A 24,843-nucleotide genomic window follows, 5' to 3' on the forward strand; every position below is an offset into this window, starting at 1 on the left:
CATATTTATATTAGAGTTGGACAGCCAAAATCTGTATAACTCCTCTTCTACTGTGGATTGTCACATGCTGATCAGGGTCAAATCCAGTGCACAGCACGGATTACCAAGATTATATTTGGTGCCAAATTTGGTGCCCAGCCTATTATGTAGAGCCATATCTGGTAATGCCCCTATTATGCAGACATCTGGGGCCCAGTAAATTGTGCACTCACTGATCATAGGCCTGTTTCTCTCCTCATTCTGTAATGCAGATTTTTCCAGCATGTGATGCTACAATCACTACTAATCTATTGTCAGATAGTATAGCGCTGTTCCTGGCTCTGCACCAATATGTCTGTCAGTCAAAGTTGTCAGTCAGAGTACTGACTAACAAACTAAAATATAATCCCAGCCCCCTCCCCCAGAATCCCTGTGTGAGAGGTTTTAAAATGGCTGCCTCTTAAGTCAAAATGAAAGATCCCAAATGAATCATTCTAAAAATATACTGGCAGTGACATCATACATTGTATGTGTACGGTATAACACAATCTATATAATAATTCTCTTAGGTCTTTCCTGTCTGCAATAGGAACAATGGAACGCTTTCCAATGGCTCCTACCACTAAGGAGATGGGACAGACCTTAGCCTAATAGGAAGACGAGGACCTGGGTCACTGGGTCCCTTTGATAGTTAAAAATAATGAAAGAAATTCACAACTAATTTTGCTAACATCAACCTACTTTAACTTTAGCTGAGGTTTCAGTACTTATATTATGTCCCACGATGACTAATAGATCTATACAGTACATTATTTACATATAGGGATATTGCAGTCTGGAGACCTCCCTCTTATTGTTCAGCTTCTGCAGCTCTGCATATGATTAGCAGACCAACCTACCTGTGCTAACTGCTAAGAAGGAAGACCAGGACAAATCAGTAACATACCTCCCAACTTTAGAAAGCTGGGAGGGAGACAGCCCAAAATTAGGGGGCATGGCCTCATGGACAGGGGGCGTGGCCTCATGGAGGGTGCTTTGATCGTGCCCAATGCCTGCAGCTGTGGGGGTATGCCCAACACTCTTTGAGCAGCTGGCATGCCCTAGCATACTGGCATGCTAATTAGAGCAGCAGGTGACAGAGGGTCTCCCAACTGCCCCCCCACCGCTGGACACTGCGACCTGCGGGTGGGACAGCGGGACAGTCCCAGAAAAATCGAGACAGTTGGAAGGTATGCAATAATTAATTGAGCCTAAGGACTGCTACATAAACGGATTACTCAGAAGTCCGTTATCATTTTCTAGAGACATGTATGCATACAGTTTACATTGAAACTTAAAATGCAAAAGCTTTTAATATCACCAGAGGTAATTTATCATTTTAGAAAAATCATTTTACTCTACAATGAAAGCAATATATAAACAGTAGAATTTAGAATCTGTGAATAGATCTATATACAGTATAGCTTTAGTGACCTAAACATTCATTGAAACGGTTTAAAAATGCATATGTTTTAATTATAGCCGCCGACTTTCTGGAAGTCCCCTCAGGTCAGCATAGCGGGCAGTGGTGTGGGGTGTGTCGCTTAGTATAGGGGTGGTGCAGGGGTGTGACGCGGCATGCGTCATACAGGCTGAGCGGGGTAAGTGGCTGCACAATTGCGTCATCATGGCCATGATATGACCCCCGTTATATAATACCGAAAATGCCTGCATTGTACAGTGGGGGGCATGGCTATAATGCGGTTCAGTGCAAATTGCATCATCGGGATCCCATGCTGAGCACTTCACTGATGGCTGGGTAGCGGGTAGGGCCGGAATCGGGAGATCCACTCTTCAGGGGGCCGGGAGCTCTACGTGTTTATCAGGAGCCTCCCGGCCAATCCGGAAGGGTAGACAAGTGTGGTTTTAATGTTAAAGTGATCTAACTGGTAAAATGCCTTGTTCATTGCTACATAAAGATATAGGGAAAAGGGCCCTAATTTGCTCACCTTAATTAGGTAGTGAGGTGCTACTCTGCTTGAGACTTAGTAATGTATACAGAGGGAAAAGGTAGCAGGTGCACTATCTCACACTAGCTCAACCTGTAGTAACCAGAGGCACTTAGCATATTCCTGGCCAGGGCTATGAGCTTACCCACCGCATCAAGGTAGCCTCTCATTGGGTAAGTCCCTAACACTAACTATAGGGGTTCAGGTCCGGGGGGCAGGACACCCCAGAGCCACCCAGCCAGACAACCCCAGGGCATCGCAGGAGTGATAAAAATATAGGGTTAAAGAGGTAGGAGCAGCTGTATACATAAAGATATAATAATCATCATCATCATCATCATAATATAATGCAATATATAAGATAAATAAAAACAGCACTATATAGAATCAAAATAAGTATACTGCAATTAATAAAGATTCTATAAACAAATAACATTAAATATTCTAGTCACTTCCACTCCTTCTAGCTCAATAAAAGTTTGTGGGTGAAAGTGATGTTTCCGTTCTTAAGAAAAATCCCCTGAACACAAATATCTAGAGCACTTGAACGTCCCTTTGAACAGTCAACACTTTACAGAAAGATTTCTTTTTTCTTTGTCAGACAGTGGTGAAAGATAATGGAGGAGAATAAGGTCAAACCTGTATCATAATTCAGTGGGAGTAAAGAAGTAAAAAGCAGAAATTGCAACATTCTTAAAACCATTGCCCTGCTTTATCACATTTTAAACGTTGTTATATAAGACGCAAACATTTCCATAACTAAGGTGTAAAAATAGTTTCAATTTGCATAATATTCTAAGATGTGAGAAAAGAAATTCAGCTTTACAGCTATAGGGTGTTCATTGTATTCAGTAACCTTCAAAACTGATTTATAAAAATGGTTTTAAGGGATGCTTAGTTGATCATTTTATTTTAACATTAGCAAAGAGGACTGTCATCAGAATTCTTGAAGACCTCAATAACCTCACTAGTAGTAATTGGTCCATGCTGATACATAAAGCAGATATCTCTGTTGCACCTAAACCAGACTTCAGTCTGATGACTAGTATGAAAATCATCTGTCACTATCTGTTGGCAGGTTTCAGTGAGTTTAGGAAATGTCAGAGACTAGAGGAGTGGACCCATCTTACTGCTAGTGGTTGATACTGGCTTTCATGAACTGCAGAGTCTACGTGATTATCCAGAGGGATGGCCTGGAGAAAGCAACACCCAGGCAGAAACTATGTTTATAGGTGTGTGATGGAGGTCAGTCCACACGCTGAATAGCTCAACTAGAGATTGGTTTATTAACCAGGTAGAATACCAGGATGTGAGGCAATACAGGGTTAATGCAGAAACATACATTATTTGACAGATCTAGCCAGGAGCCTGGTTAATGCAGCTCCTTACTGTCCAGAGGATGGAGGAAGAAGACACGCTGTGATGGTGAATTGGTTTGGAGGTTGGCATGCACAGTAGCGCATCTCCATTGCTATGAGGACACGTACCTATGAAGAGACAGCATAAAGTGCTCTCCTCACTGGTAGCCTGGAATTCGCCACCATCAATCAGCCTCCCAAACAAGAAGGACCTTAAAACAAAGACAAGATACAAACATAGTCGGAGGTAGGCCAAGGCCTGGGCAACAACATGGTTCAATGTAAGCCATCAATTTGGTTCCATCGTAATGAATGCCTGATAGCTGCCAGAAAAAAGCAGCAGCAGCACTCTTGGGGAAATATTTCAAAATCCCCACACTGTAAGTGGCTGTGTACACAGCATCTGATTGGATGGGAACTGCAGCCTATTGAATCAAGTGTTCCATAAAATGTCAAATTCCTTTTCTAGTTGCTTCAATAGCTATGACAAGTTCAGGTACAAGTACAGACAGCACTCTCCACCCCTGCTGTTAGGCATGGCAGGCCACAAGCTATATGCAGGCAATGGCAGAGGTCACGGCAAGTCCTTTACATTAAGTTGACATCAAGTGAGAGAGGGTTGAGGGCTCTCCCTTTTTTTTATATCTAGATTTTACATATTTCACAGCACAGTCATCAATGCATGTTAGGGCATTGCAGAAGTTCTTGTTTGTTTAATCATTCCTGAAAGGCCTTTGGCAGACGTGTACGTTTCTGTATAATCGTATCAGTTGGCACTGATCAGAATAAGCAAGGTCTAGTCTTCCACGTACTGTTTTGTACTACTCAAAGATAGCTGTAGATCATTAAAGAATATAAAAGCACCCTACTATATGTCCTATTGCAGAAATCTGGGCATATTTCGTTTTTTCGTAAGACGTGGTGGGAGACAGGGATCTGTTTGTTAATAGATTTTCACAAATCTTATCTTTCACTGAAACCTGCAAGAGCTGGAAGAAAACATGTCAGAGCCTGGAAGCAACAAACAGAGCAGAAATAACAGGAAAGCATTGAATACATGGTTATACAAGTTACATGGATAGGTTCAGCCATAGGACTTACCCTTGTAAACTGATAACCTTTCATTTGCATTCATGAATCCCAGTGAGATCAGGTCCAAACCACACATTAATATTCTGCAATTCAGAGGATAAGAAAAAATGATAATCCACCAATTGTTATGTCTACTTATTGAATTATTTTCTGGATAACTGGAAGGAAACGTTCAGCCCTACCCATTTGTTTATTATTTCTTCCATGGCTTGTTAAGTCATTAAGTCATTCATAAAATACAATGGAATGCAAAGAGAAATATTCCTATTCAAATGTAGTGGCCATATGTCAATACATGTGCTAAGAATAGATTGTTAATATGTGTGTGTGTGTGTGTGTGTGTGTGTGTGTGTGTGTGTGTGTGTGTGTGTCTGTGTGATATATATAAAACATATATATTGTATAATGAATATATATATATATAGTCCATAGCAGCCCGACCTTCACAGTCAGTCTTCAACAACTGCTCCTGAACCAAAAAGTAGCATAAAATGTAGAGAGAATGGGCGGCACTCAAAGGAGACCTTTATATAAATTCACAAGAGGCAGGTAGCTGATTAGTCAATGGGCCTAATTCAGACCTGATCGTAGATGTGCTAAATTTAGCACATCTACGATCAGCTTCCCTGACATGCGGGGGGACGCCCAGCACAGGGATAGTCTGCCCCACATGTGAAGGCCCCCCCCCCATTCCCGCACAGCGGCGATGCTTTTGTACTTGAAGAGTAGTTCCCTACCAGAGCAGCTCCTGCGCGCTGGCAGGGAGCTACTCGTCACTGTCCGGGTCGCGCCCCCCGACGTTCCGGCCATGCTTGAGTTGCCCGGACCGCGCCCCTAAAGCGGCGGCCAAACTCAGCGGGCCCACCCCCTCCCGCCCAGCGACCACCTCTGCCTGTCAATCAGCGCCGGCGCATGTGCAGTTCAGACCCGTTCAGCTGCTGTGCGTAAAAACGCACAGCAGCAATCAGGTCTGAATTAGGCCCAATGTTTTAGAGGAGGCTCGCAGTGTGTTACGGTTTTTTCAAACATGCTATATAGAGGCATTGTTATGGGAAATATGTCCTCTTCCAATTGTCAGAAATAAAACTATACTATTTACTGCAATATAAATAAGTGCTCACAAAGGGCCTGATTCAGAGGTGGTTGCAGTGCCGATGTTTGCGCAGTTGAGTGATGTCTTGTTTTGGCATATGTGTCTTGGACACCCCAACTGTGCACGCACGAGCCTTGGTGTGCGATGGCGTATGCATTTGCATACAACATCACTATGTTTAGAGATGGCGTCTGCATTACATGGGTGTTACAGAGTGGAGACTGGGTGGTCACCTACAGTGAGTGAGGGGAAGTCTCTTGGGCGTGTTATGTTTAAGCAGTCTATGTTGCAGCCGATAATGCATCGATGTTGGAGTGGTCTTATCCAACAGCGGAGTTGAGCATTGCAGAGTGGGCATTGCAGCGGAGTTGAGCTTGCCCAGTCCATTGCATGGTATGGATCAAGTGGACTGCTTAGATTGGCATTAGTATATATTTGCACTTGTTAATCAGTTAGAAATAGCATCTGTGCATGACTAGCGTCCACGTCTGAATCATAACCAGCACTTCTGATCTACACAACGTTTATCCTACATGCTTCCAAAACGGTTTTAATAGCTACATTAATAGCCACAAATGCTTTAACGTTCACATTTGTCGAATTTAGATTTTAGTTTTACTCTTATGTGGTCTTTACATTGTCTTGCTGTTGTAATATGTTAAAATATGAGTACAGAGTCAGACAAAGATTAGGGGGTCTTTTCATGAAACTAAAAACAAAAAAAACTACAGACAGTGCTTGCAGATTTCTTATTATAATGAATTTATTGATAAATTTTTAACTCAGTAATAAAATTTCCACTAGTATTATTATAGTGCCGAAACTAATAAAAATCTTTCACTTGCTTTGACAACAAATTTACAAATAAAATTACTAAAACCACATTAATATTTCATATTGCATATAATAAAACATTCAATGCTCTGCTCCTTATAACAATTTCGCTAGCCCTTTTAGTGCAAAGAAGATACAATGGTTACAATGAATCCTAGTGTTGCATTTAATTGCTACAAAAGTTACAGCAGCTGAGTCCGTGGTTTGATTACTTATTTCCACTCGATTCTCTGCTATAGCATGTCTTGAAATAGTGGTAATCTTGAGCTGGATATTATGACACTAAGTGAGATATATCATGGGTGGAAAGGGTTTGCATTTACCACACACAATCCGTGTAATATCCAAATGGCTTTTTTTCTTTTTCTTTTCTCCCCCTCCTCACTTTAAAGTGACGCTGATCCAGTTAGCAATAATTTGGTAATGCATAGCTTTTTGGAGCAGTAGATTAATGAATAAAGTCACAATTTATATAAACATGGCCATGTTGGGTTTCAATTACCACTCCGCCTCAGGTTACTGATTCTGTAGTTCTCCCGGCTCTGGTGCTGATTAACTGTTCGTAGTGAGCCCTATCCGGAGATACATCCAAATACCTCCTGATGCTCGGCGGTGGTAAGTGAAGTTGTCACTGGCAGGTGAAGTGAAGAGACGCGTTTCACTGCCTACGGGCATCGGCAGCTTCCTCAGTCTGATTAGGGGGTCTATTCATGAAGCAGTGAAAAGTGTGTAGAAGTGTGCCTGTGGAGAAGTTGCCCATGGCAACCAATCAGCTGCTCTGTACAACTGTATAGTATGTAAATCATAAATGTTACTTCAATGCTGATTGGTTGCCATGAGCAACTTCTCCACTGGCTCACTTCTCCACACTTTTCACTGCTTCATGAATAGGCCCCTTATATACGTAGCCTGGACTGTATTATTTGTGTAACTGTAAGTGGTACCCAGTACAAGCAAGTGCATGGAGGTGAGAGTGGTCATTAGAGAAGCGAGTTAAAGTTAGATAAGAGGTGACTTGTTTGGCTAGACTAGCTGGATATTAAGGTCTTGAAGTAGGGGCCGTGCAGACAGGCATTTTGAGGGCTGGGCAAATATTCAGCCTATCCATTCACTAGAACTAGATACATCTACGAGGCACGAGGCACAAAGTGGTGCTAATGAAATGGTAAATTGCAATCTCATGAACATCAGTTCAGCCCATAGAATTGCTGCCTACACTGTGAGGGCATTGGGTGCACCTTATATGAGATCCAGCAAGTGTAGTTATTTCCAAAATGGGCAGCTTTACATATTGCTGTATATATTAATCTGGTGACATATATGGTGACATATGGTTGTTGGTTTGGTTAGCAATCATTACTGTCTCCCTGCACTGAGGTCTCAGGTTTGAGTTCCACCACTGCCTTAACTGTGTGGAGTTTGTATATTCCCCCATGTCTGTGCTGGTTTCCTCCAGGTTCTCCGGTTTCCTCCCTCAATCCAGAATTATTATACTGATAGGTTAATTGGCTTTTCGACAGAAGTTAACCCTAGGGTATATATGTGTATCCATATGGTAGGGAATATAGAGGTTAAACTTTGCAGGAGCTGGGACTGATGTGAATGACCAAACATTCTCTATAAAGAGTTGTGGAATATATATACATTATATAAATAACTGTTAAATATTTAAAATAAACATACTTACTTACTTTTAACTTGGTCTCTATGGGAGTTTATGGTTTAAAGGAAAAAGGGGGAGGTACGGGGGCGTGGTGCAGAGAATTATTACATCATGGCCACTTCTCCACTATAAAATGCAGTGATTTGCAGAATTGGGGTTGAGGCTATGATTCCGCATGAGTTGCGTCACCAAGTCCCGGCCTTCACTAGACAAATGGATGATATCTAGAAGGTTACTCTAATCTGTCAGGAGTATATGAGAACATCCCAAAATGTGGGGGTCCCCAAGATATTCCAACTTAGTATGCAAGTATGGTAATAAGTGTTGTCAACAAGTCCAATCTTCCCGGGAGGTTTTCCCAGCAGGTTCTGCCAAGTCCAAGTAGGTGGCACTGCATTCTGTATGCAAAACATATGGTGTCGCGAGGGACAGAGCTCCAGCTTACTGTGGAAACATAAGTCTCAGCAGGCCTTACATTATCAGTGTTGCTGGGATCAGTGGCTCCACAACATTTGGAGAGGTAAAAGTTGCCCAAGCAGTGTGAGCAATAAATGCTTTCCATACTGTGTGAGGCGCTGTAATAAGTGATGAGACTGACAAGCGCCTTGCTATGACTCCAGCCCTTAAAACTGACAGTTGACTAATCTCCTATTTCAGGGTGATAATCTTCGCTTGGTGTGACAAGCTTTAACTTGCCTGGTGTGTAGTGCGAGCATTACCATCTTAATATTAGAGCTTAATTTATTTAGTTCATTAAAAAGGATTATCTGGAATTGCAAGGGTAACTTTGTGTTTATATTATCAATTATACAGCTGCATAGTATAAGATTCACATGTCCCTTTTGCCATGTATTAATCTGAATATCATCAAAGAGTTGATTAGCTCGGTCTTCCCGTTTCAGAACAAGTGTGCAGGGTGCTGAGTGACACCAATTTGCCAAACGATTCAGCTTTTTGTAACATTTGCACGTTTTCCCACGACCTGGATTTGTTTCCATGCCACGACTGCAGCAGCTGTCCCCACCATGAAAACATCTGGAATTCTGGGTAATATCTGTCAATCTCCCCCCTATCCCCCGCCCTCCTTTAGTAAATGCTCTCAGTATTTGGAATCTCTCTCTTCACATGTTTATCTACATTGTCATGCTGAAAGAAATATATTAACATGTACAGGGCGCTGTGTCCCAGAGCATTCAGCGGCAATAGAGTATTGATTTTCAAGCTGCAGTGCATAGGTACTTTATGGGTTCTATTGTAGGTTTCACAATAAGTCCCATTCCCTAGATAACATCTGCTTAACATAAGGTTACTTATTTACGATAATGCTGAGGTGATGTATTGCTACCATGTCTGTATTATTGCTTAATTCATGTACACTACATACTGTATGTTTGTAACTTTAGCTGCTTAATGAGCCTAGTTAGCTCCTTTTTACTTGACGTGGTAGATTCATGTTCTAGAGTCAGCAACAATAAAAACAAAACTTATTTTAGATCATGACATTAATGAAGTCCCAAGTGAGGGGTCTAATCATGAAGCAGAGAAAAATGTGGAGACGTGAGCCAGTGGAGAAGATGTCCATGGCAACCAATCAGCCTCTACATATAATTTTATAGAATGCACTTTATAAATGTTACCTCAACACTGATTGGTTGTCATCGGCAACTTCTCCACTGGCTCACTTCTCCACTCTTTTCACTGCTTCGAGCAAGCCAAACATCTCACAACTAGCACTTCCAATGGCAAGTAAAAAGCAGTAAAAATACGGTGTGAAAGTCCTGAGGAGTTTACAATCTAAAGGTGATGCAGAGATTTTCAGTAAAAGGCTCTTGTGATTACTTTTCAGGAAAGGAATATCTTTGGGTATTTTCACAGTGGGGGCCTGATTCAGAGGTGGGCGCTGCAGCGTCCGCTTGTGCTTCTGTTGTAAGAGTCATGGCTGTGGCAATAAGCAAATGCTAGTTTCAGCCCCCCCTACCCCAGTGTGCGCCCGAATGTGCAAACACTGAAACGCCCACTTCCAGCATCTCTGCACGCTGGATTTTGACGCGACACCATTGGCAGATCACCACATGCACCATTGACACTTGCAAGATGTAGTTTCTCCATCCGAGTATGGGGGGTAATTCTGAGTTGATCGCAGCAGGATTTTTTTTAGCAGTTGGGCAAAACCATGTACACTGCAGGGGAGGCAGATATAACATGTGCAGAGAGAGTTAGATTTGGGTGGGTTATATTGTGTTCTGTGCAGGGTAAATACTGGCTGCTTTATTTTACACTGCAATTTAGATTGCAGATTGAATACACCCCACCCAAATCTAACTCTCTCTGCACATGTTAAATCTGCCCCCCCCTGCAGTGCATATGGTTTTGCCCAACTGCTAACAAAATTCCTGCTGCAATCAACTCAGAATTACCCCCATGGTCTGATCTGAGAACGCAGCTGCTTTCACTAACACACCCACTGCATTCCCATAGCACACCCATGAGACAGACTTCATTTGCGTTTACCTCAAGTCACCTTCCAGTCACCACCCAGTAATGCCCATCACTTTGCCGCCCCATTTCTGATACCGTCTAACCCAATCGCAACTGCACTCTTGTATGTACATTCTGTGTAACACATCTGAATCTTTTGCCCATGTGCAATTGCAAATAATCGCCTTAGGCGAAGCAGTTAACCTCCCAACGGACGGGATCTCGGTGGTCAATATACCAACGCCGGGATTCCGAGGGAAGACGCAATGCCGACGTTTACATACCTACGCCGCTCGGGATGTCGGCGCCACATTACAGACAACCAGCATCCCGATCGTCCTCACAGCATGTCGCAATGCCGTTTTGCCCTGAAGGGGGGGGTTAGATTTAGGCAGGAGAAGGGGGGTTAGGGCTAGGGAGCAGGGATTGGAGGGTTAGGGAGCATGGAGGGAGGGTTAGGTTTAGGCACTTAGAAGGGGACGTTAGGGTTGGGCGTCAAGCGGGGAGGGTTAGGTTTAGGCAGCGGGAAGGGAGGGTTAGGGTTAGGCACCACTGGGGAGGTTTAGGGTTAGGCACAAAGATGAGGGTTAGAGGGATTCTGATATACCGGATGCCGCTGTCGGTATACTGACAGCTGGCATCCCGTCTATCGGCAAATCATACTGAACCCGTCCTCGGACCTGTGCCATTTTGTAAACAACAGTTGCACAGGGTGTATAATGTTCTAACTGGCTGCAGATTGTTCTGTCCCTTCCAAGTTGAAAACTGAGGATATAACAAGTGAACAGCAGCCGATCCCACCCTAGCCAAAGACACCTTATTCCAGGGCTAGGCAACCTGTGGCACTCCAGCTGCTGCGGAACAACATATCCCAGCATGCCCCGTCACAGTTTTAGAGTGACCTAAGAGCAAAACTGTGGCAGGGTATGATGGGACGTGTAGTTCCACAGCAGCTGGAGTGCCACAGTTTGCTACCGCAATGTTATCTCAGGTGTTATGCACTGTAAACCAATCTGAATAGTGCATATAAGTGAACATATTAGGCCTCAATCATGGCCTAATGCTAGGACATAGGTTGCTCCAAAAATGTGTGCATGGAAAATACATGTACAGTATGCGCCCATATGCACAGTCATTTGGCCTGATTCATCCTTGGGCACTGGACCGATCTGATTGCTGATATCCATTGATTTCTTTACCAGGGCATGAGCCGAGGCCATGGTGTGCATGTGCCATGATGGTGCTGCGACTCTGCTCATGGTATGGGGAAAGCCGCAGCCTGACTGACAGGCTACGGTCAGTGGACACGGAAGCAGGCACGTTTCAGAAAATGGAGGTGTATCACAGCCAGTGACTGAAACTTCAGACACAGCTTCACTTAGGGTTTCTTTTTTCTTTATGGAACTACAAGTCTCACCATGACCTACACAATTGTGATCTGATGCTGCGTCTTTGGACCTGAGAAGCCGTCAGTTGGCGTCTTATTACAAAAGACACCTCCTGCTACATTAACATTACTTCTCAGATCCACTGCTACCACAGATGCAGCACCATTCACTCCTGCACATTGGTAGAATTTCCAACAGGGCACCCGGAGAAACCCTGCCATGTCCCCCAAGCAGCCCTGTCACGCCGTATTATATGGAGGAGAAAAATGCTCAGACGGCGCAGGTCAGAGGTTGTGCCTCCGGTCTCCGGATAGCTGGCTAAGGGAGGTAGAGCCCCCCTCCATCAGTCTCTATGTGACTGTGCTGCTCTTTGTAAACAACTTACATCATACTTGCCTAGTCTCCCAGGAAGCTGCGGGAGGCTCCCGTTTTTTGGGGTAGCCCCCCCGCACCCCCGGAAGAGGAGGCAGGTCTCCCACATCCTGCTCGCACCCTAGTGATGCGGGTAGGATGGAGATATAATCTTCTGTATTTGAGGGTCCGTCAAGTGGGGAAGCGGTTAAAATGACGCAAATCGCGTCATTTTAGCCCCTTCCCAAGGACCCACGAATCACAGAGTTTTCCAATGTGGGGGCGGGGCTTGGTGATGTCACAGTCCGCCCCAGCCCCCCGAAGACTCCTGCAGCGTCTCCTCTCCGGGCTTCTCCCGGAGAGGAGAAATCTAATGTAGGCAAGTATGACTTACATACTGGATACATTTGATGTTGTTAATGTAAACCTACATTACAGTACGATCAAGACTTCAAAATATACAGGCATAAAAAGCCTGCTTTGTGCATATATGTAAATGTCCACTACAGTGCCTGATTTATTTTGCATCACTCAATGATTTGCAAGTAATTTGGTGTACTTAATTTAGAGATGTGTGGTTTGGTTCTCCAGAAATCTGAACCCACCCGAATTTTGTGGATCCGAACCAAACCAAAAGCTGATCCAGATCTCTGGAGAAGATCCGAACTGAATTCTTTTTCGGATCTTCCCGCGGTTCGGAATAAGGATTTTAAATCTGATTGTCGGATTTTGGACTCTGTTTGGATTGTAAAAATAACATGATTTTAGCTGGGGTTTTTTATTATTATTTCAGTCTGGATCCAAAACCAAAACCAGTGAGGCGGTTTAGGCAAAACCAAAACCCTCCGACAAAGTACAACCAAAACCAGCAAAAATGGGTCGGCATACATCTCTTCTTAAAATACCCACCCCCTCCCTGAGGACATCTTAACACCGCCTCCACAGTCTTGCAAACCCTTAGAACAGTGGTTCCCAAACACAGTCCTCAAGGCACCCCAACAGTCCAGGTTTTAAAGATATCCATGTTTAGGAACAGGTGACCTAATTAGTACTTCAGATTGTTTGATTATACCATCTGTACGCAAGCAGGAATAGCCCTATAACTTGGCCTGTTGGGAGTCCATGAGGACCGCGTTTGAGAACCACTGCCTTAAAACATGAAATACTGGACCTTTTAGTTATTTGAAAAACCAATGCATAACATTAATAAAGAGGGCAGATGAGTGAACTGATTTCATCCATGAACATGAACTGCAGATGCCGAGCTACAAATTATGAATGGTGAATTTAGGCTCGGCTACGGTCCTGCCAACATGTTCATGATTATCAAACCACTTCAGTTCAATTGCGTTTTGCACCTGAATTGATGTATCTAGAGGTAGTCTCTTGCAGCTTAAAATAGTTTCCTCTGATGAAGAAACGAGAGGCATCTTCATTAATGCAATTTCCAAGGGACATAAAAGCAAAATGAAGATTTGCTTTTGCATATTCAGCCCATTTAGAAAGGCTTGTATTTCAGCATTAGAGACTTACAAATCTTTCACGTTTAACCATCCAGTGATAAGGAATACGAGTAATAATAAATTCATACATATGCCATTAAAGTGTTCTGTAGCCTGTACTGCTAGAGAGATATAATAGAAAAGAGTGGAAGGCTTAAGTACTCTGTCATTACTTTACTGATAAGATTTTATTGTTTGCACAACCAATTTAAACATAATAAATTGCTCAATCCCTTGGAAACCACTAAAGGCAGATGCTTATGTATGGTCTGAACTATTCACCTTTCTTTAAAAAAAATGTAGTTGTTTAAGTGAACCAAAATGCATCAAGACACAGAACATACTCATCAATCGTCTTGGCCTTGCTATGTACTAAATTCCCCATGATTGTTGTGTATCTGTAATTGTTGTGCACTGTTGATGGGCATGGAACATTGCATATTTGCAGTTTGTTGCCAGTTAATTGGACCTGTGTGGGTTCAGTAACTGGATGCAGTTAGCACCCCAGTGGTCGGGAAGCCGACAGTTATGTGACAGTTATGTGACTGACTCCTGAGTCCCGACACCACTTGGACTCCCAGTGCCAGGGCACCGATCGCAGACATTTCGAAGGTAAGTATCTGGGTGACGGTTAAGGTTAGGCCCCACGGGCGGGGGTGGGTTAGGGTTAGGCACTAGAAGGGGGGGTAGCCCCAGCCACCACCATCCAAGTATTAATCCTAGCCGCCACCACCAGTCTCTTAGCCCTATCTGCCACCCCTTCCCCCCACCCAATCTTAGCCCTAGCCACCACCCCAGGAAAGTTAGAGTTAGGGTAGGGGCAAAGGAGGGTTAAAATTATTTCCCCTTTCCCTGCCGGCATTCTAATTGTTGGGATGCTGGTGTAAGTCATGTGACCACCGTCATCCTGACCGCCAATATAATGTATCACACCCTCAGTAACTATGTATATGTTCACCTTTTAAAGAGTGCCCATTACATGCAATGGAGGCCGCCATATTGTGAGCTGAATATTTATGCTAATATAACCTTTCAATTCACTTTGAACTAATGACATCCAAGAGGCAGTTCAGACGATGACTGAACTATATAGAAGATGGAAGTTCCTTCCTGGATCTGATCCTGTGCTTTTATTGAGAACCCGCCCCACTGGTCAGTGTATACGCCTATCCATGCAAAGAGAAATATTAAGGTGCGCAGTCAATAGCCGCCGGCAAGGGGGTGGTAAATTCCCCTATGGGTATTGGACACAAATAAGTTAATTTTGGCATCGCTGGCTAATCATGAATTATAAGAAGATAAATTAAAATCCGATAGGCTTGTAAAAAATCTAACAACACATTTAATATATATGTATAATAAAATCACAATATATTCATATAAAATATGCCACAATATGCCTGTTTGAAAGATAGGAAAAGTTCCACAGTGCTGGCTAGGATTCACTCATGGGGGACTATTAACACTGACATAGGCCAACATTTATCGGCTTTTTAGCATAAGTCCGATTGTTTTGCAATATGAGGCTTTTACCAGTTATCCAGTTGCAAATAATGTCCACCTTGTTAAGGGCTGAAAAGCTTGTCCTGGATAATAATGAAGTAGGACCAGGTGATGTGGATATTGCAGTGGAAAAGTCCCGGAGTTACATCAGAGTGACCAATAACGCCAGCAGTGATCGTGGATTCCAAACTCAGGCAAAAGAAAAGGCTCAACGCATTTCACTGGTGTATTAGATCCAGCTTCCTCAGGAGCAAGTGGTTCTTATCTGCCATCAGAATTCTCTGTTTCTACGTTTCTAAGATCCTTTTTTACTATTCTGTAGCTTATTGGTTACAGCCAGTGGTGCTGAGAGGGGGGAAGTATATACGCGTAACCTGGTCCCGGACCTGTTGGAGGGGTGCAGCATGGGCCTGGGTCCTGCTGCACTCCTTCCCTTATTGCAGAGAGCTGCACTTTGGGCAGGGAGAGAGAGAGAACTGACTGCCACTGCAGCAGCCTTTCACCATAGCCCAGCACACTCTGCTCAGCTGCAGTCAGTCTTCTCTCTCCCTACATGGGGGAGCGATCACACTCGCCCACCACGCCGCTCACCATTTTTGACACCGCTGCCCCCCTGTGCGTTGCACGCATATGCACCTAAAATATAAATGTTTTACATTTTTTAAGGAGTGGGTCTGTTCACATCTCCCCCTTGGCCACACCCCCTCCCTGTACTTGTGCCCAGATGAGCTGTCGGCACCCCTGGTTATTGCTGCCATCCTCTGCTGTTTACTTCCAGAGAGGAGAGGCTCCCAACTACAAGGAAAGCTGCAGATATGGGTCCAGCAGCCCTCTTCTTGCTCCTCTGACTGCCCCCACAACATAAGCACGGTATTTTGCAGACAATATGGCTCCCATTCCAAACAGTCAAAAATGTGATTCCACCCCACCCCGCCCTTGATATTTTTACAGCAAGGGGCATGGCTATGTGGGCAAGTATTACCTTACCCCCCCAGTTTTGCACCCTGAACCCTAAAAATACGTTGACCCTGATAGGAAAAAAACAAAACACAATGGCCCCTACAGGAAAAAAATACATTGGCCAACACAAAAAAACAAATAACCACACAGTTGCCCCAGCCTCTCACAGAAGACTACCTGACCTGTCAGTAGCACTGCAGAGGAGAAGAACTCACAGTTCCTCCCTTGTCCTAACCAGCGGGCAACACCAGCAGCTGTTACAGCAGTTCAGTCTCAGTGATGCAGAGCACTGTATGGGTGGGATGGTGTACGGCCATGTGACCTATGATGTCACACCTCCGCATTGTCATAGGTCACAACTGGGCCGTATCTGAGCCCAGCACCGACTGGACCCAAAGCAAGGACTGGCCTTGTCTTGATCAGCATTGCCTGAGCTGTGCCCCCGTTCACCCTAGCTCCCCGTGCGATTGCACAGCTTTCCCTCTCCTAGAAATGGCACTGCTCACAAGGTTGAACATGAAGATCGGGTGTCATAGAGGTTGCGACAGAGCCATCCTCTTGGCCTTGCGCCCTGGCCTTTCACACCATTTGTCAATGCCCAGGTGTTAGCTATCAGGGTCAAGCTCTGAAAAGTTATGCTTGCTCCAGACGGCAGTCCCCATCAAGAATTATGGGAATGTGGTTATCTGAGTCATACCCCTTTCAGACATCAGACCAGGGAAATTGCCAGGTCTACCACGCCAGCAAATTCATGGTTCTGAGCTCCATGACCCTGGTCAGGAGAAGGGTTGCAAACCTGGAACTTAGTGCCAGGTCATTTGCATTCAGACATACCAAAATACTGGGTTGACGTGCGTTCATGTGCATAAACCCAGGATTTTAAGGCACATCTAAAAGGTGTCTTAGTTTGCCTACTGCAGGATCGTTCTCTGATACGTTCTGTTTTATGCTTTTGGTTACATATCACTGATACTTTAATATGCCTGAACCATCAGAAACAGATATTAGCTCATGGTTTAAGCTTTGCAAATAGGCCCCATACTTTGCTAGCTCTTATATATACATATACTGAAATAGGCGGATCCATGGGGGGGGCACTCGGGCCCGGGCCCGCCCCCCCACCCTGTCGTTTCTGACTTCTTCTTTTTTTTCAAAAGTAGAACAGTAGCAGCACTACTGCTATTTCCGTCAGTCAGATTTGATAAAAGAGCCGGCAGGCACTAGGACCCTCCGCTGCTCTAACAGCAAGTCTGTGTGGTAAGTGGTAACCAATGGGGATGCTGGAGCTGCAGCTCCAGCCTCCCCCTACTCACACTGCAACCTGCCTTCCCCACTGCCAGCCGGCCAGAGTCCAGCCCAGGTGCGGGGTTCAAATGCCATCATCGAGTAAGACTGTTACTTATGACAGCGCAGAAGGCTTCATCAGCCCTCACTGCACAACACAGTTTCCCAGCGCTTACTCCTCCACTTCCTTTACCACCATGCTAGGTGCAGTCAAACTCAGCCTCAGCTTTGAGAAGGCAGCCCGTGTGATTGTGACAGGGCTGTCCTGCAGATGTCTTATGCTGCTTGTTAGAGATCCAGCTGGCTGCTTCTGCTAATCAAAGATGGGCAGTTCGTGTCCTGCAGTCTGAGTCTCAGTGCAGTGCCCAAAACAAGGTATGCTGCACCTGACACCACCAACTAAAAACTATAATAATTATATTGTGCTGGGGTGCCTTCCAGGCTCCCATACCTAATGGAACAGGTGACCAACATTTCAAGGCCCAATCAGCCTTATCATCAGGGTGAAACCAGGATGCGCTCCTATAGCCAATCATTACCTGATGGCGTATTCTGTGAGGCCACGCCCCCTGTGATACCACTCCTCTTATCTGGGAGCACGCGTACCTTAGGTGCATGTAAATATAACTATTACCCCATCATGGTGCCCAACCCCCCCCCCCCCCCTTTCATTTTCTTCTGGATTCGCCCCTGTATACTGAGGAGAAAGTTGTCACAAACGAACTCTCCTGGGGAAAGTAACTGCTGAATGGACGTGAAAATGCAGAAAGTTCTTGCAAACTGTAGATTATTTAAATAACACTATGGAGCCCTGCTGGTATAGTAAGTCGATGGTATGTTTTCTCACAGGAAAATGAAGTGAAGGAGAAATAATATAATACACATTTGAATGCATCAAACATAAATATAATTTCTGTCTTAATGCAATGACTGCTGTGCCCTTGAGCAAATAACCCCCTGTACATGTGTGTGCATTTGTGTATAGCTAGCATAACAAATGAGCCTTGCTGAATAATGTGCACTTGAAATGCATGTTCTTTCAGATATTTTTTATTTATAGGCATAAATCATCTTGTTAGTAAAACCACAAACGATCCCAACAGAAATACTGCTGAAAAACAAGTAATACTTGCACAATTTCCTTGTTTATCAACAGAAGTCGGGCTGTAACGAGCTTACACTTGCAGAGTGTGATACAGGATCATCCCTTTATAATTACAAATGAAAGAAAAAAAGAGGTTGATCAAATCAGAAGCTATTTATCTACATTACTAAAGCTGCATGCGCGCCCCCCCCCCCCCCCCCCATTCCTGGTAAGAACTAGCAATTTAATAAAGCTCTTCATCTTTAAACGATGGCAGCAAGGAGTTCTAATCTCCTGACTGAGGCTTGTGATTGGTCCTGACACTAATATAACCTCTAGACACCTGTTATTTGGAGATGCTGCCATACCTGGTATTCGAACAAATTGCCTGTGACATTGCAGTCAGACAATCTATTCATTGAGCTATCTGCCTTTGCATAGAACAATAGATAATTCTAAGATAAAGAACTCTAACTATTTGAAGCTTACCTTGTACTTTGTGAAAAAAAATACCAGGATTGCAGCTGGGCAGATCTATGTAGTGTGTGGCTGTAAAGGGCCGTATACACGGGGGAAATGTGTGCTGAGCGAACCGCTCAGCACATATCTCTCCCCCCTCTCAGCACAGCGCGATGTGAGCTGAGTGAGGGGGTTGGGGGGGGGGGGGACCGGTCACTTCACACAGCGCTGAAGTGAGCGACATGCTAGATATACATATATATATATATATCATGGTTGCCGACTTCCTGGCTGCCCCCTGCGGGAGGGGGCAGTCAGGTCAGCACCGCAACGTGCGGTGCCGGGGTGTGTGGTTTCAAATAGCGGCAAAGAAGGGGTGTGACACAACGGAAAGGCTATGTCTGGGGGCATGGCTACCATACAGCGTCATCGTAGCCATGCCACCCTCTATTCAATGGCAATATTACCAGAATTTTACAGTGGGGGGTGTGGCTACGATGTCGCGATTCAGTGCGAATCGCGTCATTGACCACCGAGTCTGCCCACTTAACTCAGTAAGTGGGCGGCTGGGTGGTGGAATGGAGGGTGATATCCGGGACACTTGCCTACTTCCCCGGGAAACCGTGAGCTTCACCTGTTTTTCGGGAGCCTCCCGGCCATTCCCGGGAGAATAGGCAAGTATGATATATACATTCTCTGGTGCGGCATTTAGCCAAGAAAGTAGTCAGCAGACCCAAATAGCTTTAGCAACACTTCAGTGCGCTTTGTTGCACTATCATCAGGATATAAAATACAAATGAACAATCACATGCCTTTTAAAACAAAACACCTAAGTGATGTATGCCGGGTCAGAGATCCCGCCAGGAGTCCCGACCTGGAAACAGTGAGGATGTGACGTAATCACGTCTACAGACAGATACCGTCACCATGACAACATATAAACTATACAGCGGATCTACCTAAAACATATACAAATAGTACCAATATTTCAAAACCTATAACCTATAAACCCTTTAGTGACATTGGATCTTCTGTGAGGACAGCTATGTAAAACATACCTAAATGAATCTGAAGTGAGAAGTTTGGTAGGAAAAAAACAAAAAAGTTTAGGATATAGGGAGAGTTTTTAAATTGGATTTTGAAGTGATGTATACCCATAAAGCTATGCGTAGTTTAATGTTTGGGCTGCCACCAAGAAATGAAAAGAGACGCCCACTGGAGCCATTGCAAACTCTTTTGAAATTGCATTCACATATGTAAAACTAGACATGTGCGCCTGACTATTTTTGCTGGATTATTAACCTCAATTACATTAATTTCCAGTTATTTCCACTCAATTTTGACCACCTCACAGCTCACAATATTGTTTTTGACAATATTGGTCAAAGGCTGGCTAAATTGCGGTATACAGTGTGGGTTGGATACAGTGCGGGTCAGATACAGTACAGGTTGGATACATGTCAGGATACAATACAGGTTGGATACAGTGCAGGATACAGTGTGGGTTGGATACAGTGCTGGTTGGATACTGTGTGGGTAAGATACATTGCGGGATACAGTGTGGGTTGGATACAGTGCTGGATACAGTGCGGGATACAGTGTGGGTTGGATACAGTGCTGGTTGGATACTGTGTGGGTTGAATACAGTGCTAGATACAATTCAGGATACAGTGTTGGTTGGATACAGTGCAGGTTGGATAAAGTGCAGGTCCGATACAGTGCGGGATATATTACCGGTTGGATACAGTGTTGGATACAGTGTGGGATACAGTGAGGGTCGTAAACAGTGCAGGTTGGATACAGTGTGGGTTAAATACAGTGTGGGATACACTGCAGATTGGATACAGTGCGGAATACAATGTGGGTTGGATACAGTGTGGGTTGGATACTGTGTGGGTTGGATACTGTGTGGGTCGGATACAGTTCGGGTCTGATACAGTGCTGGATACATTGCTGGCTGAATACAGTGCGGGATACAGTTCAGGTTGGATACAGTGCTGGATACATTGTTGGTTGGATACAGTCCGGGTTGGATACACTGCAGGATATAGTGTGGGTCGGATACAGTGCAGGATACAGAGCGGGTTGGATACAGTGTGGGTTGGATACAGTGTGGGTTGAATACAGTGTGGGTTGGATATAGTGTGGGATGGAAATAGTGCAGGATACAGTGCACGGTGGATACTCCAATAGTGCACTTACTGAGAAAGGGGGTGCCAATGGTGTCCTCAGTGCGGGAGTGTCGGCAGTGTAGGGGTGCTGTCAAGGTCCTCAGTGTGTGTGTGTGTTGATACTACTGGTGTGCTGACAGTGTCGGCGGTGACAATGGTGTCCTCAGTGCCGGAGTGCCGGCAGTGTCCTCAGTGCGGAGTTGCTGGTGGAGTCGGTACTGCTGGCTTTTTTTCGGCAGTGTGGGGGTGTCATCAATGTACTCCGTGTTGGAGTGCCTGCTGTGTCGGTAGTGCGGTAGTGCCAGCAGTGTGGGGGTGTCGGCAGTGCGGGCGGCGGTATCATTAGTGTGGTGGGGGCTGCCATTTTGCCCCATTGAAGTCTATAGGAATGTGTTCATTGGATGAGAGCTGTGACAGAGAGCTCTCTCAGCCAATCAGCAGTCAGCCGATTGATTTCAATGGGGTTTTTGAAATTTGCGCCTGAGCCAAAACCACAATATCAGACAGCAGGATCTCGAGGTTTCGGCTTGAATAGGGATCCAAGGCAGCTGGGCCGATCCAAGCCCCAGCTCGATTGCCTCAGATCCCGGAAGGTCATAGCGGTAGTGATGAAGGTGCCATATTTTTGCAAGTACAAGCTTGCACCTGACGGCAGGTATATGCCCTGAAATTGGCCATGACTCGCCTGCATTTTTGTAACCACTCCCTGTAAACTCCCCATTAACACCTGCCACCAATCCCTTCCTGTGAATAATTTTTCTGTGAAATCATCATAGCGAGCATTGCAATCGCAGCACATTATTGCAGTCTGCCGATAATCGCATGAACATCGGCCATTGCATACTAAGATAAATTAGGCCCATAACCAAACCTCCCAAATTTTGAATTGCTCCATGCGGTATCCCGAAGAGGGGTGGGCCTCGCCAAAAGGAGGCAGAGCCTTGTCGCACGACCCCCGTTTTGGTCATTTTTGGAGCATGCCCAGCGATCCCTGAGCAGCTTAGCAGCCCCCTGCCTCACTCCCTGCACATGTAGATGCCGTGGGCATGTGCACGGCTTCTAATTCAGTGATCACCGGCTGCTCTCCTCCTCCTTCCCACCTGCAGGACACTGCGACCCGCGGGTGGAACAGCGGGACAGTGTCCGAATAGCAGGACTGTCCCGCTGCAATCAGGACAGTTGGGAGGTGTGCCATAGCCCTTTGCTCAAATATGCTGGTGCTTGTCCAGTATACAGTATTACTTCTGGGGCCACTTTTTGTAGACAACCACTTAGCCTTTTGGGTAATCAAGACCAGGGGTGTATCTAGGGGTCTGAGCGCCCCTGGCAAAGTAAGGAACTGGCGCCCTCCACCTCTCCCATCCAGGGACACAGAGGGAGGAGTTACAGATAAGCTGAGGTCAGGGTCACTGAGGTAGAATTACAGGGTGTAGAGCTTACAGGAAGGCTGAGGTCAGGGACACTGAGGGGCAATTACAGGGAGGGTGTGGGCAGGGACACTGAGGGGGAATTACAAGAGGGTGTGGGCAGGGACACTGAGGGGGAATTACGGGGAGGGTACAGGCAGGGACACTGAGGTGGAATTACAGGAGGGTGTGGGCAGGGACACTGAGGGCTGAGGGAGGAGTCACAGGGAGGCTAAGGTCAGGAACACTGAGGGAGAATTACAAGGAGGTTGCAGGCGGGGACACTGTGGAGGAATTACGAGGAGGGTGCAGGCAGGGACACTGAGATGGAATTATGGGGAGGGTGCAGGCTGGGAGACTGAGGGGGAATTACGAGGAGTTTGCAGGCAGGGACACTAAGGGGGATTTACGGTTAGGGTGCGGGTAGGGACACTGAGAGGGAATTACAGGAGGGTGCGGGCAGGGATACTTAGGGGGAATTATGGGAAGGGTGCGGGCAGGGACACTGAGAGGGAATTACAGGAGTGTATGGGCAGGGTGACTGAGGGGGCAGTTACAGGGATGGTGCGGGCAGGGACACTGAGGGGGAATTACGTGGAGGGTACGGGCAGGGACACTGAGGTGGAATTACAGGTAGGTGTGGGCAGGGACTCTGAGGGGGAGTCACCGGGAGGCAGAGGTCATGGACACTAAGGGGGAATTACAGGGAGGGTTCGGGTAGGGAAAATGAGCGGGAGGGGCTACAGGGAGGCTGAGGTCAAGGACACTGAGGGGCAATTACAGGGAGGGTACGGGATGGGACACTGAGAGGGAATTACAGGGGTGTGTAGGCAGGGGCACTGAGGAGGGAGTCACAGGGAGGCTGAGGTCAGGAACACTGAGGGAGAATTGCAGGGAGGGTGCAGGCGGGGATACTGAGGAGGAATTATGAGGAGGGTGCACGCAGGGACACTGAGATGGAATTACGGGGATAGTGCTGGCAGGGAGACTGAAGGGGAATTACGAGGAGTGTGCAGGCAGGGACACTGAGGGGGAATTACGGTTAGGGTGCAGGCAGGGACACTGAGAGGGAATTACGGGGAGGGTGCGGGTAGGGACACTGAGAGGGAATTACGGGGAGGGTGTGGGCAGGGATACTGAGGGGGAATTATGTGAAGGGTGTGGGCAGGGACACCGAGGGAATTACAGGAGTGTATGGGCAGGGTCAGATACAGGGATGGTGCGGATAGGGACACTGAGGGGGAATTACAAGGAGGGTGCAGGCAGGGACACCGAGGGGATATATGCACACATACATACAGTTAAAAACCCCTCTCTAGGTGTGATGGCACTACATGTGGACAGGCAGTCACTGGTCTAGCTACCTCTCCATACAGAGCTCTTTGTAAACTGTGATTCAGATTGCCAGTATAGACCATGCAGTGCAGCTACGGTACCGCAGAAAATGTATAGGTTGCTGCACTGCTGACGGGTGCTGATTATAGTGACTGGTGGTTGGTGACAGACCGTGTGGGACCAATGAGAAGTGGAGTGGATGAGGAAGAGGTGATGCCTCGCCCTTTCCCATACCTGGAAGTGCCCCACTCCCCGGCTATATTCACCATCATTGTGACTCTAGTCAAAGAGAGTGTCAGAGTGCAATACGCTTCTGAGAGTCCGGCAGTGGATGAGCACTGCTAAGGGATGTACTCAGTGAGAACTACTATGTCATTCTGCCCCCTGGCGCGGGTGGCACTGCCGGGCGGCGCCCCCCCTTGGCCAGCGCCCCTGACAAGTGCCATCCTGGCCAATAGGAAGATACACCCCTGATCAAGACTATTGTACTGGACTTCTCACTCTCCCTCTGAAACATCCAATGGATGCGTTCTTTTAAGCTGTGACCTCTTCCTTTATCATTGAGAGCACCTTGAGCAGGTGAGCAGGTGAGCGCTGGCAGTTTGCTTAACAGGCAACCGATAGTAAGTATTTATTTGCGCATCAGCCCAGCCTGACTATCAATTTAATTTTAGTTACTTAATAAAGTCATCACAAATCTAAAGCATTATGAAATGAACATCTGTTGGTTATGACTTAATTGCAAATGTGCGAAATAGTTTTTCAACTCATTCAAGAGTCCCAAAACAATATTGTTACATCAATAATTGTAATGCCGATGTGTCATTTCCATTTCCATTACCTGGATCTTCATTAGGCTTGCACAGCACAAGCAGATGACTTACAGCTGTGATAATCAGCTGCACAAATTAGATA

At 45.7% G+C, this 24,843-nt stretch overlaps 1 long non-coding RNA gene across 1 annotated transcript in view; it reads left to right on the forward strand.

The window, feature by feature from the left end:
• The first annotated feature begins 8,920 nt into the window (after positions 1-8,920).
• LOC134911771 (uncharacterized) overlaps positions 8,921-24,843 on the forward strand; it is a 63,810-nt gene continuing 47,887 nt past the window's right edge. Inside the window, exon 1 of the long non-coding RNA XR_010176831.1 lies at positions 8,921-9,054. This is a non-coding gene — a long non-coding RNA (uncharacterized LOC134911771). The remainder of the gene's footprint in view (positions 9,055-24,843) is intronic.

Source organism: Pseudophryne corroboree, chromosome 4 (genome assembly GCF_028390025.1).
Source record: "Pseudophryne corroboree isolate aPseCor3 chromosome 4, aPseCor3.hap2, whole genome shotgun sequence".
Classification (NCBI taxonomy): domain Eukaryota; kingdom Metazoa; phylum Chordata; class Amphibia; order Anura; family Myobatrachidae; genus Pseudophryne; species Pseudophryne corroboree.